At 40.3% G+C, this 16,865-nt stretch overlaps 1 protein-coding gene across 1 annotated transcript in view; it reads right to left on the reverse strand.

Annotated features, from left to right (window-relative positions):
• The window catches only part of ANO3 (anoctamin 3), a 348,638-nt gene extending 337,428 nt beyond the window's left edge, over positions 1-11,210 (reverse strand). Inside the window, exon 1 of the mRNA XM_054026242.1 lies at positions 11,123-11,210. The gene's annotated coding sequence lies outside the window, so the exon portion shown is untranslated. The remainder of the gene's footprint in view (positions 1-11,122) is intronic.
• Between the last annotated feature and the right edge of the window lie 5,655 nt (positions 11,211-16,865).

Genomic DNA, 16,865 nt, shown 5'->3' on the forward strand with positions numbered 1-16,865 from the left:
CTGAGAATTTTCAATTATTATTTGGCTATGGGCCTACTGTGGGCTTTTTTAAAAATAAAATGAACTTTTAGTATAGAAAGACAAAGAACAAGGATTTCACACTAGCAGCACACAGTGAACCTTTAGGATGACTAACTACAATGCTGATCCATGCCAGAGTAATTGATGTGTTAGCACTGTTGAGACTTTGCAGCATAAACTCTACTCCAGTTTTTCCAGATCTGAGCACCACTGAGTTGCCTTCCCCTACCAAGAGCTACAGCAGATGCCAATGTAATTTATAAAGCGGAAGTATATTAAATATATTAGTTTGGGAAAAACAGTCTACCTTTGTTTTATTTCACGTGTTATAGTCCCCTATTAACAGGATTTGACACAAATTGTATAGAGCAGTTCTGTTTGGCCTCCAAGGTCAAGAAAGAATTAAAAATGACAACAGCTCAGTAAGTAATCTATAGTTATTCTGTTATCCATCAGAAATAATGAAATACATTACAATGTATGTGGAAGGTAGGAGATTGCTAATAACTTATGTCTCTACTCTGCCACTGAATTAATTATTTCTCTTGGTGGCTTTTCAATGAGCCTTGTCTTCATGGCCACATAAGTAGAGAGATATTTTCCTAATATTGATCTTCCTCACTGAAGCTGTCCTGTCAGTTCTCCCTAGGAAGGAATGAAGAGGAAGATATTTTCTTGTGATCTTTTGTTGTAAATTACAAGTTAAGCCAATGGGTTGCACAGTTTTAAAACTGGAGTAAGGGTAATGAGAATGAAGCCCTTGGAGTCTAAGGTCCTGATCCTGAATTTATCTCTGGTCCTGCACAGAGTTCATTTCAAGACTGGGACCTAAAATTGTGTTTTAATTAACAGCAACAACTCCTAGTACATCAGCTTTGTTCTTTCTTGCACTATATCACAGCAGCACGATTGAACAATTAGGATGAATTGTCAGTGTGGCACAAAGATGATTACATGCATAGCTACCATTCACAGTTGTGTATGTAACTCCTTGCACACCAGGATATAAATTTCATCTAAGCTGTTTTCAAGATTCAGAAGAAGTGAATGAGAAAATTACCACAAACTCAGGGGGAGAATTGAAGAATAGCGATTTAGGCAATTTTCAATAAACAGGATTAACTCAGTCTTCAGAGAATAATAGACATATTTTCAGTTTAAAGGACATTTACAGGTGGCAGCAGTGTGGCTTTGCACTATGAAATAATCTAACCATCACAAAGTCTAATAAAATATATTGTAAGTAACTCATCTATTAAGTAAAATTCTTCTTAGATATTTCCATTTCACCAAAGTAAATATTCCATACAAAGGCAAAATCCCACCTTCTAAATATACATTTAATCAGGAATCAAATAATTTAATTCTTATGTCACTGAAGATGTGGCTCTCTTGTAAGAGGTTTTTAGAATGCTAAATTGAGATCTGTATATTTCAGAGGACACAAAATGTTGAGTTTGTTGAAAGTTTATATAGGTGATCTCAGGGAACAACATTTGTTCAGACCTAGGTCTAGATCATCAGGTGCACCTGAGATTCACTTGGTGAACACGAAGAGAGAAGGGGAGGGGAGACACAGATGGCTCTCTCACCTTTCTCCCCTTTGATTCCACATACTAATGATGTTAGCACAAGAAGTAGGCGTGTGCTAATGAAATTTGTGATGACACATAGTTGAGAGTTATTGTCAATTCAGAGGAAGATTGGAATATAAAACACAGGAAGAACTGGATGACCTTGAGCCCTGGAGTAATAAAAACAGGATGAAATTCAATAGTACAAAGTGCAAGGTAATGCTCTTGGGGACTAATAAAATTTTCTACAATAAGCTAGGAGTTCAATCAGAAACAAAAGAGAGGAGAAAGACTTGGGTGTAATACTAGATCACAGGATGACTGAATCACCAGTGTGATGTGTCTGTGAAAGAGACAAATGCAATTTTAGGATGCATCAAGTAAGGTATTTCCAGTAGACATAGTGAAGTATTAATGACATTGTACAAGGCACTCAGACTTCATCTGGAATACTATGTACAATTCTGGCCACCCACGTACAAGATAGATGAGAAAGATGAATTCATACTGGAACAGGAACAGAAAAGGATATAAGGATGATCAGAGGACTTGAGAGTCTATTTTATGAGAGGAGACTAAGATTTTGGCTTATTTACCCTAGAAAAAACAGGCTGAGAGCAGATACGATTGCTCTCTACAAATACATTAGGGATAAACACCACAGAAAGAGAAGAGCTATTGAAGCTAATGAACTGTGTTGGCACAAGGACAAATGGGTATAAACTGGCTATGGATAAATTTAGGCTAAAAATTAGAAGATTTCTAACCACCAGAGGAATGAATTTCAGGAGCAGCCTTCCAATAAGGAGTAGTAGGGCAAACAAGTTAACTAGTTTTAAGATAGACCTTGACAAGTTTCTGATGAGGATTACATGAAGGAGTTGCCTGTGATATCAGGGGAATGGACTATCCAGGAAGTCCCTTCCTGTTCTGTTTTATGTACATATTCTGAGTGCAGCCCCAAGTTATAAGAACCTTGAGTCTACTCTAACCTGAAGCTATTCTGCTCGTCCAGACTGGCTGAAACAAAGCATGCTCTGGCCTCATTCCCAGTACATTCACTACACTGGGGGAGGGTGGGAAGTAGCATTTAGGCAGCTATGCCAACTTCATATCTTCCAGGGAGTCCCTTATCCAAGGGAATTACTAATTCCCTATCAGTGCAGCTCTGTATCTCATTGTACTACATGAATAATGCAAAAGGGATGGAGCAGTGTCCAAGGATCTTTTTGAGAGGATATTTCTTTTAACATAATGTATATTTAAAGAAAACCTGATTTGTTATTTCACTCTGCTTTTTTTTAATTCCGGAATATAACAAGTGGGAATCTCTAGCCCTGCCTAACATGGGGTTACTCATTTAAACCCCCCCCCCCCCACACACACACCACAACAACCAGTAACTCCCCTATGCACAGATCAGCACTATTTGGACGCTTTGCTTTGCTGGTGGGTGTGGGAAGAAGAGGGGCAGAGAGAGAGAGAGAGAGAGAGAGAGAGAACCCCTGAGAAAAACAAGAAACCCAGGAATCACCACACCTACCTTCATAGATCCAGTAATCATACCGAACACATCAAGAAATCTGTTATCTACAGCCAAGCATGCATATGCTGCACAAAATATGCTCTGAGAAGAAAGTCTGGGATATACACCTTAACATACGTAGAAACGCCTTCAAACAGGGACAGTCCACCAGAGAAGTAGATCACATCATGGAAAAGGCCACCCAAATAGCCTGAGGGAACCTGCTTCAGTACAGAAATAATGCCCGCCCCTCCCCCAATTGCACCACCTTAGTTGTCACCTACCAGCCCACACTAGAACCCCTATGGGGTATAATCAAAAAACTACAAACCATACTCAATGGAAACCCCATCCTGAAATAAATCATTCCTGAATCTCCTCTTCTGGCCTTCAAACAACCTCTCCAAGATCATCAGAAGCAAGCAAGTTCTCCATAGACCAGGACACATCAACTCTAAGCAGCATCAGAGCCTGCCAGAAAAACAGATGGAAACCCTGAAGACAGACTCCACTGCTACAACAAACACTCCCCCCAGAACACACCTTTCAAGACCCATGGATCCCACACATGCCTATCATGTGTATACCTCATCCAGTGGACTAAATGCTCCCCCTCCCCCAACAACAACAACTATGTGGGTGAAACCAAATAATCAGTACCCTCTTGAATGAGCTCACATAGGAAAACAGAAAAACCCACAATGTTTTGTGGGTGAACACTTTTTACTCTATCTGATCTCTCAGTCCTCATCCTCAAAGGAAACCTGCACAACACTTTAAAGAGACATAGAATCATAGAAGATTAGGGTTGGAAGAGAGGTCATCTCAGGAGGTCATCTAGTCCAACCCCCTACTCAAAGTAGGACCAAACCCAACTAAGTCATCCCAGCCTTAAAAACTTAAGCTGGGCCTTAAAAGCCTCTAAGAATGGAGATTCCACCACTTCCCTAGGTAACCCATTCCAGTGCTTCGCCACCCTCCTAGTGAAATAGTTTTTCCTAATATCCAATCTAGACCTCCCCCACTGCAACTTGAGAGCATTACTCCTGTCATCTCCCACCACTGAGAATAGCCTAGCTCCATCCTCTTTGGAACCCACCCTTCAGGTAGTTGAAGGCTACTATCAAATCCCCCCTCACTCTTTGAGACTAAACAAGCCCAGCTCCCTTGGCCTCTCCTCTTAATCATTTTCATTGCCCTCCGCTGGACACTCTCCAATTTGTCCACATCCTTTCTGTAGTGGGGGGCCCAAAACTGGATGCAATACTCCAGATGTGGCCTCACGAGTGCCGAATAGAGGGGAATCATCACTTCCCCTGATCTGCTGGCAATGCAGCCCAATATGCTGTTAGCCTTCTTGTCAACAAGGGTACACTGTTGACTCATATGCAGCTTCTTGTCCACTGTAATCCCCAGGTCCTTTTCTGCAGAACTGCCGCTTAGCCAGTCGGTCCCCAGCCTGTATCAGTGCATGGAATTCTTCCTTCCTAAGTGCAGAGCTCTGCACTTGTCCTTGTTGAACATGCCTTGGGGCTCGAATTCATTACTCTTTGTTAGACACTATAAGTCAGACTGAACAAAGACACTGGATTTATGATTTATTACAATCTGTAACCCACTATCCCCCACTTTTTTGTCCTACTATTGCAGAAGTGTTAACGGGCCACTCCACCTTGAAAGATCCCTTACAGTGTGTGCTAACTACTTATGCTAAACAATCTGATCCATCTTGCATTTTCGCTGTGATGCTGGGAGTACTTTTCCCAGACCTGAAGACGACCTGTGTGTGGCTGGAAAGCTTCTCTCTCACCAACATCTTGTGTCTCTAATATCTTGGGACTGACATGGCTACAACTACACTATATAGTAGAAAATTGGTAATTATATATTTAAAATTCCTTCCGTTTTCATAATCTAAGATTTTATTTGCACCATGCTTAAGGAATATGGCCCTGATTCTGACAACACCTATGCACATCCATAACTGAGTTGTGTTTGCAGGACGGGGGACACAACTTAGAGGCATGAAAAAACACAGAAGACAGGAATTTTAGAAAATGTTCAGACCAACTCTACTTTTTAACTACATTCCACTTCCCCTTGAACTGAAAGGTCTGACCCAAATCAAGAAAACGTCCTTATACAGGAGAACATGTAAGCACACTTTTAAACCCCAGTTAGGCACATGAACAGGGACAAGCTTAAGCACATGCTTAAATACTTTCCAAAATCAGGATCTCTAAATGGATGCATCTCACATTCTGACTTATGGCACCTTCCATTTCGAAGAAATCTTGTGCACACCGATGTCTACACTGGGCTCAAATCAACCAACCAACATTTACTGCAGTATGGCATCTTACTTCATCATGCTGTTTGTAGCATTTCCTCTTTGCCATTTGGGCTATAACCCACTGTAATAAAATTAAGCTGTCAGTAGTGGAGGAATGTTTGCTGCTTTGTTAACTGGTGCCCTCTGTACATTCAATTCTGTATTTTGTTCAGAAAAACAGTATCATTAAAGTTCTAGATTCAAGGACTGGAGAACAGATTGCTTTCAACCAGGAATCCCCTACAACACAACTGAATATAGGGGCAACGTGTCACAAACATACAGGAGAAATTACTGTCATCTATGCTGGGTTTAATGTTAGTTCTGTGTCCATAATTGTATCTTACCAACATACCCCTAGTGCATGTTATATGTTGTACTTACTGGTGCTTTGTGAAGTAATTCAACTTTTCTTCCTAAATCGATTGAAGAAGAAAAGTGTGTAACATTGTGTGTAGGACCGCAAGGCTCCAATCCAATCCTGCTTCAGGATCTACTAAGGCAGACCCCTGTATCATCCCACTGTAAATGTATGAATGCAGAGGTCAGCACTACCAGATCCAAATGCAAGATTGAAGTCCAAATGTGTTTTTTCCCCCCAGATTCAGAGATTCAGGTTATTTATTGTACATATCTGGGAAATTTGGCATTATGCTTAAAGACTGTCCTTGTCAGGGTTTTGATACTTTGCATCAGAGTATGAATCTGGGTTGCCTGGAAATAGCCTATGTGTTAAGAAAACAGATCTGTTATTTTACTGTAGCCAAAATAGATCTATTTTTATCAATGGCCATTGCTGAGCGTGTGTAAGTTTCTTAGGAAACAATATAGTGGAAGCCAAAGATTTTTTTTTAAACAGTTTCATTCAGACCTCAGCCAGCTCATGCTAACATTCATAATGGAAGGTTTGCTTCTTTGAAATATTGGTAAAATAAATAGCAAAACAAAGCAATTTTACAAGGCTAAGAGACTGAGATTTTAATTGCATTAAAGTCACCACTCTTCAAAAATAAAAATAAAAAGTTACTGATAAGTTGTGGTGTTGTAGCTGTGTTGATCACCAAGATAAGTAGCAGCACTTATTGATGATGCACAAAGGTCATCCTCGAAATGACAAGGTTTGTCAACAAGGACAAACCTGTTGCTAAAGTTATTTCCTACTTTTAAGCATTGGGAACTCATGCATAGCGGATTTATACAGAAATATCACTACATGAATAAAATCAGTAATTTTGGATGGATGGATACATCAAGAAAAAAGATTGAACTGTCATTTTATTTTATGCTGTACTGCCCATGTTTCCCCACACTCCATTTTTTCCCCACATACCATTTTACCACACTTACCTCCACAGATCCAGTAACCACTGCAGATGCACCAAGAAATCTGTTATCTATAGCCAAGCATTCAGATACCACAGAATATGCTCTGAGGAGGAAGTCTGGGATACAAACCTTGTCACCCTTAAAACCACCTTCACCAATCAAGGACACTCCCCCAGAGCAGTAAACATCATAGAACAATATTTCATGAACCCCCTCTTCTGGCCTTCAATCAAACCCTCCCCCAACATCACCAAGCTGTCCATAGTAGGGTTGCCAACTCTCCTGGTTTCACCAGGAATCTCCCAGAATCAGGTTCTATCTCCTGGAGACTACTGAAACCAAACCAGGAGATTTTAGGCCACTAAAAGTCTGTGAGCACAATGGGGCGAAGGCAGGCTCCCTACCTGTCCTAGCTCCGCACCACTCCTGGAAGTGACCAGCATGAACCCTACAGCCCTTGGGGGGGGGGGTGGAGATGGCAGGGGGTCTCATGCTGTCCCCACCCCGAGTGCCGACTCCATAGCTCCCATTGGCCGGGAAATGCAGTCAATGGGAGCTGCAGGGATGGCAACTGCAGACCAGCAGCACACCACGCCCCCTGCCCTGTCCTGGGGCTGCAGGGACATGCTGGCCACTTCCGGGAGCAGCATGGAGCCAGGACAGGCAAGAAGCCTGCATTAGCCGTGCTGCACCACTGACCAGGAGCTGCCGGAGGTAAACGCCACCCTGCCAGAGCCCGCACCCATTAACCCCTCCTGCACCTCAAGCCCCAGCCCTGAGCCAATCCCCTGCCCCAGCCCCCTCCCAGAGTCTGCACCTGGCACCCCAAAGCCCTGTCTCAGCTCCCCCTCCCAGAGCCCACACCCCAAAGCCCCTCCTGCACCCCAACCCCAGCACTGAGCCACCTCATGTACCCAAACTCCCTCCTAGAGCCTGCACCCTGCACCCCTTCCTGAATCCCAACCCCCTGCCTTAGCCCAGTGAAAGTAAGTGAGGGTGGAGGACTGAGTGATGGAGGGAGGGGGGGGATGGAGTGGGGCAAAGGTGTTTAGGTTTGTGAGATTAGACAGTTGGCAACCCTTCTGCACAGACCAGGACCCACCAACTCAAAACAGCACCAGACCCTTCCTGAACAGATGCAAAACCCACAGACATATCCCCACTGTTATGATGATCAATACCACAACTCCAACACACCTTTCAAGATCCATGGGCACTACACATGCCTATCACAACATGTGATGTATCCCATCGAGTGCACCAAATGCCCCAACAATAGCTATGTGGGTAAAACTGAACAATCACTATGCTTTCAAGTGAATTCACACAGGAAAATAGGACAAGAACACCATATCACTATTGGCAAACACTTTTCACAAATTTCAGAGTAGCAGCCATGCTAGTCTGTATCTGCAAAAAGAACAGGAGTACTTGTGGCACCTTAGAGACTAACAATTTTATTTGAGCATAAGCTTTCGTGGCCTATAGCCCACTTCATCAGATGTAGTGGAAAATACAATAGGAACATACACACACTGAAACAATGGGTGTTGTCATACACACTATAAGGAGAGTGATCAGTTAAATTAAAAACTGATCACTCTCCTTATAGTGTGTATGGCAACACCCATTGTTTCAGTGTGTGTATGTTCCTATTGTATTTTCCACTACATCTGATGAAGTGGGCTATAGGCCACGAAAGCTTATGCTCAAATAAAATTGTTAGTCTCTAAGGTGCCACAAGTACTCCTGTTCTTTTTGCAGATACAGACTAGCATGGCTGCTACTCTGAAATTTGTGAAATTAAGGTGAGCTATTATCCGCAGGAGAAAAAAAACTGTAGTGGTAATGAAAATGGCCCATTTCCAGCAATTACCACTACAAACAGTTGTTTGTCTCTCCTGCGGATAATAGCTCACCTTAACTGATCACTCTCCTTAGTGTGTATGGTAACACCCATTGTTTCATGGTGTGTGTGTGTGTGTATATATATATATATCTATATAATAGGAAGATATATAATCTTCCTACTGTATTTTCCATTACATGCATCTGATGAAGTGGGCTGTAGCCCACAAAAGCTTATGCTCAAATAAAATGGTTAGTCTCTAAGATGCCACAAGTACTCCTGTACTTTTCACAAAGTGATCACTCTTTATCTAACCTAACAGTTCTTGTTATTAAAGAAAACCTATACAACAGTTTTGAAAGATGAGCCTGGGAACTTCATTCATAACTGCTAGACACCAAAAATCAATGGCTCATTACAACAATTTGTAACCTACTAAACCTCCTTTGTCCTATGACAGCATTGGAGTTAGTTGTCCACTTCACTTTAACTGGTCTCCTGAAACATATGTTAATCTTTTATACTTAACAGCCTGTCACACCTTGTATTTAGCTATGATACTCTGATTACTTTTTCCAGACCTGAAGAAGAGCTCTGTGCAGCTCTTAAGTGTCTCTCTCTCTCTCACATACCCCAACAGAAGTTGGTTCTGTAAAAGATATTACCTCACCCAGCTTGGCTCTCTCATACTACCACTCTTTCAATCAGGAGCACTCATGTTGGAGTGTCTTTGATTTAAGTGAGGGATTTACTAGCAGGATGGTCTCTTAGAAAACCCCTTAACTTACTAGCCATCTAGACATGCTGTAAGGCCTGTCTTTTTCCTTCAACATTTGGGAAATAAATGGGTTGAAGACTGGAGAGACAGCATCACCATCAGAGGCCCAAATTCATCAAGGTACTTAAGCACCTGCCAAATTACCTTGCTCAACCAGAGTGTTCTTGTTTCATCTGTTAGGAAAAGTAGTAGTTAGGCTAACATGAGCTGTTCCATCATATGATATTGCACACTTAAAAATATTGCAATGTAAAATTGCCTAGTGCAGGAAGTGAACACTGGATTCCAATCCTGCAGAGGCTTTTGTGTGTGTGTTTTAAATTTACACACCCAAGTAGTCCCACTGAAGTCAAAGGGGACTACCGCTTTTTGTAGAGTTAAACACATGCATATGTCTTCAAGATTTAGGCCTTACTGATATTTTCATAGACTGAAAATGAAATAATTAGGAAATAATTACTAAGGGCATGACACAAATGTGGAGCAAGCAAACTGATTTGCTTGCAAGGAATTAGGTAACATCACTTTATAAGTATTCATACTGTGCTAATTCTGGCTATTGTACGTGACAATATTTATTAAAATTAGAATGTTTAAAGTGATAATTACACAAATTTCCAGGAGGTTCATTGCTAAGAAAATACTTTTAGTGACAGTCTTGTTTACTTATTCACCTGCTTTTGTGAAGTCAAAATTACATTGTCCAGTTGGGATTGCTCCTCCCCCCAAGATAAAGCATCTCCATGTTCATATTCAGCTGCTATATGCTTAACTAGTTTGTTTTCTGTGCTACTAGTGATTATAGAGCAGGTGGAAACAATCCAGTAGAGGCATTCCCAGTGAGTCATGGGAGATAAAATACACAATGAAAACTGTGGTGTAGCCCACAGGAAGACAGTGTATTTAAGTGTATTTCTTAGATGAGAGTCATTTGAATAAATTGGAAGGTATTAAAGGGCATAGGGGAGATGTTTCAACAGATCTAAGTACAGATAGCCTCAAATGTGTTAGTGGTATTCTATAAGGCTATATATTTTGACACAACCAAGTGAATTTTCAAGGAAATAAAAATTTCAAATTCATGCTGATAATTTCGTTCACATTTCATGGGATCTATTCAACTATGTGCTTCTGAGGCAGCATACAAAACCTATCAATGAGCCACAATGGTCAAGGAGAGAATTTCCCCATGTGCAGGAGCAATGTAGAACCACTTTAAGTGCATCTTCCCTTGAAAGTTCTGCTATGGTGGAGATTTTCTGGGAAAGGGCAGGCAAGTAGTCATAGCTCTTGGTGCGAAGGAGATTCTGGACTGCAGCACAGCCCATAAACAGCTCAGGAAAGGCTATTGTCTTATGTCAAGGCTGTTTCATTCCCCTCAGCAGCCCATATTTCAGGTGATGCAAAGGTGACTGCCACCTTTTCTCCTCCTTCTCTGAACTGCAGCCTCTGTAGGTCAGATCTTAGGAGACACAAGAAATCTAGCCCCTTATTTTTTAAACAATTAGCACCTGATCTACCCTCTTCTACAAATACACCTGACAGCAACACATGTTAACTAAAACAAGAACTCAGACTCAGACCTGCTGATTACAAGACCCTATGAAAAACATTCATATTAGATATTATATTTATTCCACATATTACATGCATAAATAAATACAGCTTGTGGGTGGTGGGGGAGGGGGAAAAAAAAATCAATAAAACTGAAGCTTACCCACAGGTGCAGAGTGTGAGGAGTGAAGTTTAAGACTGCAGCAATCAGCATGTAATTCATTGGATTTGTCTTTACTAAAAACTGACTTGGCATCATTTTCACTCTCAGTGTCTTCTGGAGAAAGATTATCCAATTCAACTACCACAGTTGACATTGCAAAATAATCTCAGTTAAAGCTCTAAATTTAAAATAATTTATACTCCCCCCCCCAAAAAAAAGAACCCCAAATTCAACTTTCTTGAAGTTGCAAGTTTAACAATTTGAAAAGAAAAAATGTTTTCAATGTTTCTAGAAATCCTATTATAAAAATAAAAATCCACTTTTCAAAAACTGAGACCTACTATATCCAGTAAGTTGTGTGCCAGCTCTGAAACATTTTCTGAGTTATTTCTCTCTCGAGAGGATAAAAAGTTATTCCTTTAAGAAGTTCCCCTTTATTTAGAGTGACAGCAGAATTATGGCATTTCTGTGTAGCTGCTACAGAAATAAACAGGATAAGTGGAGACATCTGTATGTCTGCTAAGAACTGGTCTCAACTTTGTTTTAACAGCTCTAATTCACATTTCATTATACATTGGTCCAGCTGGGAGGGGCTAATCACTACCAATGAAAACAAGTATATTTCACATGGCAGCTCATCAGCTGGGAGCTGGCAGTTGAAATGTGGAAGTTAGTTATGCCACAATGATGTTCCTTGGGTTACAATACTCAGTCCTTTGTCCAAGTGTTTTCAGCAAGATAACTGTACAAAGGCAAAGTCATTCTTTGAACAAAGTGAGAAATGTAGTCTTAATTCTAACATATAATATGTAGAGCAACAAATGTTAATCATTTAGCAGCTAGGCTATAAACTGGGATCCAACTGTAATATTAGGAGAATAAAATGTTTCACTATTTAAGGGAGCTAGATAAACTACATTTATCATATTTTCTCCTCCCTGCTTCTAAATAAACCTATAAAAAGCTCAGCACATCAGCTACAATCTGTTTTCCTGCTTTACTCAACCTCTGTCCCACATTTTAGGTTCCAAATAAGTAGTAACAAGAGAGGCACCCACTGGTGATGGTGAGAAATTACACACTACACAGACATCTCAGTGACTTGTAATTGGGCATGATCGCTTTTAAAGGAGAAAGAGGGAGAAGGCTGCTTTGTCTCTGCATGATGGGACTGTACAGAACAGCAGCATGGATGACAGAGGGCTTGCTATTTCAGAGTCCCCTAAAGAACAACATACAGAATGAAACAAATGATGAAGTATAGACTGTTTATTATGTAAATGATCAGTATCACTCAAGGTTTATGGTAAGATAAAGGGGCTATTGGGAACTGACATCTGTTAATTATGTATAATTTTTACTGGACATCCTTCTTGTTACTTTTGTTTCACAGATGAAAAGTGGAAGAAACCTTGTAAATCAAAAGAGAAGTGCAAAGAAACCCTGTACATCAATAGACATGCACAAGACTGGAGGTTAAGGATAATCTAGCATGGCCCAATATCTAAACAAACACTTTGCCTCAGTCTTTAATGAAGACCTTAGGGATAATGGCAGGATGACAAATGGGAATGAGGATATGGAGGTAGATATTACCACATCTGAGGTAGAAGCCAAACTCTAACAGCTTAATGGGACTAAATTGGGGGGCCCAGATAATCTTCATCCAAGAATATTAAAGGAATTGGCACATGAAATTACAAGCCCATTAGCAAGAATTTTTAATGTATCTGTAAACTCAGGGGTTGTACCATATGACTAGAGAATTGCTAACATAGTTCCTATTTTTAAGAAAGGGAAAAAAGTGATCCAGGTAACTACAGTCCTGTCAGTTTGACATCTGTAGTATGCAAAGTCTTAGAAAAATTTTTGAAGGAGAAATTAGTTAAGGACATTGAGGTCAATGGTAATTGGGACAAAATACAACATGGTTTTACGAAAGGTAGATCATGCCAAACCAACCTGATCTCCTCCTTTGAGAAGGTAACAGATTTTTTTAGATAAAGGAAATGCAGTGGATCTAATTTACCTTGATTTCAGTAAGGCATTTGATATGGTTACACATGGGGAATTATTAAATTGGAAAAGATGGGGATCAATATGAACATTGAAAGGTGGATAAGGAACTGGTTAAAGGGGAGACTACAACGGGTCATACTGAAAGGTGAACTGTCAGGCTGGAGGGAGGTTACTAGTGGAGTTCCTCAGGGATCAGTTTGGGGACCAATCTTATTTAATTTTTTTATTACTGACCTTGGCACAAAAAGTGGGAGTGTGCTAATAAATTTTGCGGATGACACAAAGCTAGGAGGTATTGCCAATACAGAGAAGGACCGGGATATCATTCCAGAAGATGTGGATGACCTTGTAAACTGGAGTAATAGTAATAGGATGAAATTTAATAGTGAGAAGTGCAAGGTCATGCATTTAGGGATTAATGACAAGAATTTTTGTTATAAGCTGGGGATTCATCAGTTGGAAGTAACAGAGGAGGAGAAGGCGCTCGGAGTATTGGTTGATCACAGGATGACTATGAGCCGCCAATGTGATATGGCTGTGAAAAAAGCTAATGCAGTCTTGGGATGCATTAGGCGAGGTATTTCCAGTAGAGATATGGAGGTGTTAGTACAGTTATACAAGGCACTGGTGAGACCTCATCTGGAATACTGGGTGCAGTTCTGATCTCCCATGTTTAAGAAAGATGAATTCAAATTGGAACAGGTACAGAGAAGGGCTACTAGGATGATCAGAGGAATGGAAAACCCATCTTATGAAAGGAGATTCAAAGAGTCTGTTTAGCCTAACCAAAAGAAGGCTGAGGGGAGATAATGATAGCTCTCTATAAATATATTAGAGGGATAAATACCAGGGAGGGAGAGGAAGAATTTAAGCTCAGTACCAATGGGGATACAAGAACTAATGGATGTAAACTGGCCATCAGGAAGTTTAGACTTGAAATTAGACAAAGGTTTCTCACCATCAGAGGAGTGAAGTTCTGGAACAGCTTTCCAAGGGGAGAAGTGGGGGCAAAAGACATATCTGGCTTCAAGACTAAGCTTGATAAGTTTATGGGGGGGATGGTATGATGAGATTTTGGCAATTAATTGATCTTTGACTATTAGTGGTAAATATGCCCAATGGCCTGTGATGGGATGGGATCTGAGTTACTACAGAGAATTCTTTGCTAGGTGTCTGGCTGGTGAGTCTTGCCCACATGCTCAGGGTGCCCACATGATTTCCATATTTGGGGTTGGGAAGGAATTTTCCTCCAGAGCAGATAATGCTGCCCACTTCTTAATTACAATGTCACCTGAAAGTGAGAATAGGCCTTCACAAGGCACTGTTGTAGCTGGCATCGCAAGATATTTATGTGCCAGGTGCGCTAAAGATTCGTAGGCCTCTTCATGCTTTGGCCATCGTTCCAGAGGACATGTTTCCATGCTGATGATACTCGTTAAAAAAATGTGTTAATGTCTGGGGGGGAGGGATAACCCTCTTAACATTTCTCAGCAGCTCATCTTCCCATCCAAAAACCTGGTTTATCTGAAGGATTCAGGGCTCTAAGACCTTCACATAAGTGAGTTTACATTATAAATACTATTACATTGCACTGTACATTGTTAAAATTTCCCCCACTACTATTGTACAATATCTAACATAGAACCAAACCCTAGAGCATATTAAGCTTTTAAAGGTCTCCAACTATTTAGTCACTTGCAAAAGGAGAATTTCTCTACCTGAAAGGAAATGTCCTGCATCTTTTTTTTTTTTTTTTAAAAAAGATCATTTTTACTGTTCTTCAGCATGCTAGAGAATACCAAATCTCCAGCTCACTGTTCTATTCTCTATATGCTATTTAATATCTGTTTGGACCCTAAAATACCAATTAGCTTCCATAGAGATTCAGAAAGATGACAGCACATTGTAAAGGAATAGGTATTCTATTTTTAACCAGCAAATCTTTTATTCTATGGAACAGCACTTTCCTAATAATGTATAATAATCCATGTTTTCATTAATGGTAATTAAAGCATGGGCAGATCTAAGAGGTAGCAAATTCCAGTGGGGTCCCCTGCTCTTAATGGAAACAGAGGACTGTAAAGCTTAGCGCTGCAACTTGTTGATCTTGCAGAGCTGAGCTAGCTAGGGAGCAGCTCAGCCCCCAGCCAACTCTATGAGCTCTTACTTTTCTTCCTCTGTAGTTTTCCTCCTCTTTCAATACAGCCAACCCCAAGTGACCCAGAATCATAAGTAAAGCCCCACAAGTCATGAGATTTGGGTGTTTGAGTGTTTAGGGATCACAGTTTTAAGGTTCTCACTCATGATGGCAAGAAACTTTTAAAACCAGAATAAAAGAAAGAATGCTGAACTTCTCATATATTCACATGACTCCAAGAGCCAGGGCTTTAAAAAAAATACACTGAATTTCATTCAAGTCTGTAGGGCCTGATGAAATTCATCCTAGGGTACTTAAGGAACTAGCTGAAGCAATCTTGGAATTCAGAGCTATTATCTTTGAGAATTCATAAATGATGGGTGAGATCCTAGAAGGCTGGAGATGGGTAAACATGGTACCCATCTTTGAAAAAGGGGAACAAATGGGACCCAGGGAATTAGATCAGTCAACCTAGTGTCGATACCTAAAAAGATACTGGAAAAAAATCATCATCCTCTCTTTCTCACACACACACCAAGGATGTAGCAGTTTCCAGAAATGTAGGCCAATGAAAAAGGCTTTTCACTCTTTCCATACTGCAGAAGTTATCTATCATGTTAAGGTTTTACTCCTTTCCCAAACTAATTAGCCAAAATTTAATTTGATATAAGCATTGATTGTACTGCAATTTCCATGTGGCAATCAGTCATGCATAAATGTGAGGTAAACTCAATAATTCTGCAAAATGCAGAGCACTCCCTTAGATGCTGATCACACTCAGACCCAGCTGATTCCAGTGAGAGTGGAAGGCACACATCACCCAAGAGGAATGCAGGATCTAGCTCCATTAAAGACAGTTTCATATGGTCAGAGGTTGCACTAAGCCACATGGAATTTGTAATTCAACTTTACCTGACAAAATAGACCCTAGAGATTACTTTGAAACAGCAAGTTTGGTTGAAAACTCCAAAATATTTACACTTTGTAATCACAATTGGTGTTACTGTTTGTATACTGACTGAAGAGTCGTCCATATAGGTTTAACCTGCCCCCCCACAAAAATAGTAGATTTTCATTACCAAAACCAGCTAATTGCCTTCCATGAATTGCTCATAGGAAACACTGACTTTGCCTGCTGGCTAAACACAGGAACAAGTTAGAATTTAATTGCAACTATCTATCTTCTGTTAGTTTCAAGCTCTAAGTCAATAGAAAAAAAAAAAAAAGAAACTAAAATTAGTACAGCAATACTGAAGAATAAACCTGCCAACATCTTACTAGTTAGTACTAATTGGTAAGCCAGTTTAAATAAATTAACTGGCCTGAATTTTGAACTGAACTCAACTTTTCCAGAAGGATAGCCCCTACCTACCCTGCACTATGTAGCAGACCTAACTGAGAATTGCTCACCCATTTACCATGTTTGTTTGCTACAAAAAAAATTCTTATTCAATTAAAACTTAAGCAATATTGGCCCACTTTGGGGACTGCACGAATAAGTAACCAAGCACCACACTTAAGAATGTCATGCTCCCTCACAATCTAAGTTTAGCATCTGTAACAGGAAAAAAAGTTTAGGAAATTCCA

This window comes from Malaclemys terrapin, chromosome 4 (assembly GCF_027887155.1).
Source record: "Malaclemys terrapin pileata isolate rMalTer1 chromosome 4, rMalTer1.hap1, whole genome shotgun sequence".
Taxonomy (NCBI): Eukaryota; Metazoa; Chordata; order Testudines; family Emydidae; genus Malaclemys; species Malaclemys terrapin.